Source organism: Lupinus angustifolius, chromosome LG05 (genome assembly GCF_001865875.1).
Source record: "Lupinus angustifolius cultivar Tanjil chromosome LG05, LupAngTanjil_v1.0, whole genome shotgun sequence".
NCBI lineage: Eukaryota > Viridiplantae > Streptophyta > Magnoliopsida > Fabales > Fabaceae > Lupinus > Lupinus angustifolius.
In genome coordinates, this window is record NC_032013.1 from 7,931,379 (window position 1) to 7,934,906 (window position 3,528).

A 3,528-nucleotide genomic window follows, 5' to 3' on the forward strand; every position below is an offset into this window, starting at 1 on the left:
GCGTGTCTGTCTGGATGTGATATTCCGTGTAATTCCAAGCCGTCAATGAGTAATATTCATTAGATGTCTTACTCCCTCTTCTTTCTGTTTGTCTTCTGATCGCGTTTTGTTCAGATGGATCGTTCTGCGAGGATTCGGAGTTACCGCTTCTCGATGTCCCAGGAGGGGGCATGAAGGATTGAGGGAGATCGGTACACCTACACAAGCCCTTGCGACTTAGATTTGTGTAGGGTACTTTTTGATGTGCTGGATGTCTCAATCTTTTGTGTAATTTCAGTTTGGGCGAATATTTCTTCCGCCTTGTATTTCGTATAGATATTTTCCATTATTAAATGAAGTATTATTCAAAGTTATGTTGTGTTATTTTTTGTTACCATTAGGTAATGATTTTTTATTTTCTGCAATGTATGTTACTTATAGTGATGTCCCGAAAAAGAAACGAATATAAAGATGATAAGTTTATGTTACATTATTCAAAAAAAAATTTTAGCCATTTTTGGGCATTATATTTATGGAGTAGTTTTTGGGGCGTTACATGCCCATACGCTTGTTAATCTTCTCAATTAGAGGATGAAACACAGATCGACAGACCTTCCCTTGGACCAAAGAGATGCCCAAATAATTGCCCAGATTAGGAACCACACACATTGCACAAATACTCGTGAAATTACTCTTCCTCCTATTTGAGGCATTTTTTGAGCACATTGTTAAGTGCCAGGTTGTTAAGAAAATCTATATAATTTTGGGCACTTAATATATTGCATCATTTCTTGAAATTACTCTTCCTCTAGTGTAATTATTTCTTGCTTAGGAAGCTTACATATATTGCATCATTTGTAAGGTAATAAGGTTGAAGAAACTGCAAATTGAAGAAGTTTGTGGAAAAGAAGTAGTGGTCTCCTCGCCCAAGCCAGAGGGTAGACCAAGCCAAATTTTTCCTTCTCGCCTGAGCGAGAACCTGACGCTCAAGCGACAAACCAAGAGTGCAAGGTCAAACCCTATGTGGATCTCTAGCCTAGGCCACACCTGTCGCCCAAGCGAGAAACATCTATTCAAATCAATTATCTTTCTCTCGCTTAAGCGAGAATCTCTAGCTTGAGCGAGAGGCAAAAATTCTGAATTAGATATAGGCGGTTGCACGAATGTGAAGGGGGGTTACCATCAGTTTTCAAGCAACTTGTCATGTTTTTTAGAGAGAATAACATGAGAGAGAAGGGGAGAGAGTTATGGAAACAATTTTAGATGTGGATCTCTTGTATTTTACACTGTTTAATCTTTCTAATGCATAGGATGAGCGGCTAAATCTCTCAGTGTTGGGATTGAATGTAATCTTCTAACTCTTGTATTTCCTAGATTCTATTCAAATATGTATTCATTTATTTTGATTTTGGAAATTTTATCATTTTCTTAATGCTTGATTCTAAATAGTTATTAGATTCTTGATCTTAGATCTAAGTTCAATTGAGAAGTGAAACATGGAATCGAATATGGATAATATTTCTTGATGTATCATTGATCTAGGAATATACAATGATGTATGAATTGATTTTACATTGGACTTAATGCTAGATAATTTGTTAAATATCGAAGGATTGATATTTGATGAATTATATGAGGATTTTGTAATCAAGGAATTGATATAGATGATTCAAAGATGTTGCATCAAGATCTATAACTTCACAAGTTATATTGTATTGAATCTAAGGGTTACAAAGATGAGGAATGATGAAAGTCAATCCCAACCATTTTAAATTTACATAAAAAATACTTTCAGTTAACTGTTTTAGATAAACTCAATTCAATGAACATTATCAATTCAAATCATTGTACATATGTACTCAATCTACTTTTTTAGAGAATAATATAGATCAGATTTGCTCTCTGGGGACGATATACCAGTATTTACCGGTTTTGATACTTGCCATACACAATAACCTCAACAAGTTTCTAGAGTCGTTGTAGGGGAGCAATGTGCGATTTATATTAATTTCTGAATATAGTTCGTTGAGTAGTTGTAATTAAATTCTTTTTAAATAGTTTTTAGTATATATTAATCTTTGTGCTATCCCTTACTGTAGTCTTCTCATTTATGCTTTTGAGTGGACATGCTACTGAAGATCAATTGCAGTTTAATCCTGAAATTGAACGATCAACCAATAACAAAAGAAAGAAAGCAAAAGAAAAGAAGAAGAAGCATGGTACTCAAGAGGCACATTCAAATTCTCAACAGATAACAATTCCAAAGCCTCAATATACAAAAATGAAAAATGCAAATGCTGCTACTAGAAACAATGAAAAACCTAATCCTCCGAGAAGGACGTTAGGTGATTATGCAATGTACCAAAGTCTGAGGCATTATTCGAGTATTATCATTCCACATACTAAAAGAATAATGGTAATCAATCCACCTTTTCTGAATCTAGTTAATGCACATCAATTTTCTGGAAAGGATTATGAAGATCCATATGCACATCTTAATAATTTCTATGAATTGGTGGCAACTATAGGCTATAATGAGAATGAATGGGAAGCTGCTTATATGATGTTATTCTCATTTTCACTAATTGGTGAAGCTAGGGAATGGTTAAAATCTCACCCGACCCAAACCTTGACTAATTGGAGTGATTGGGAGTCAAAGTTTTTGACACGATTCTTCCCACTAGCTCGTTATGTGTATGCCAAGTTTGAGATATCAAATTTTCGACAAGGTGCAAATGAAGCATTTTATGAAGCTTGTGAGCATTTTCAGATGTTGTTGAGAAAATGCCCCAATCATGAGTTTGAAGATGTGGATCAACTTAACATATTCTGCAATGGATTGCAGCCTGAGACCAAAATGATTTTAGATGCAGCAACAGGTGGATCAATGTTGGTTGTGGATGTTGAACAAGCTATAAGGATCATAACTGTCTTATCTTCAATAGATAGGAAAACACAACATAATCAGAGGTCAGTGCAGAAGAGAGAAGTGCTTGATTTGAACACATCTGATGTTATTCTAGCACAAAACAAAATTCTTACTAGGCAAATTGAAGCACTTACTAAGCAAATGTCAAAGTTGCCACAACAACTACATGTTGTGCAAACCTCTCTGAGTAACAACAAGTGCTGATGTGTGATTTTTGTGGAGTTGATCATTTAACTGGTCACTTTTCATTGTCAAGTACCAATCACGAGTAAGAAGTGAAATATGTCACCAACCAACCTGAACAAGACAATTTCTCCAACAACCCTTCGTATAATAATCAATTTTTGTAGGGTTGGAGGGGCAATCAGAATTAGAATTATGGTTGGAGACTAGAATCAGGACCATCAAACAAGCAGCCACCATTCTAATAACCATTTCAATAGAGTCAACACCCACCATTGCATGCAAGACAAACCAAATTTGAGGACACTTTAGAAAAGTTCATACAAGTGTCAATGACAAATCAGAAGAATACTGAAGCATCTATAAGAAATTTGAAAACACAGGTGGGTCAATTGGCCAAACAGATGTCGGAACAATATTCTGATTGCCAACAATTT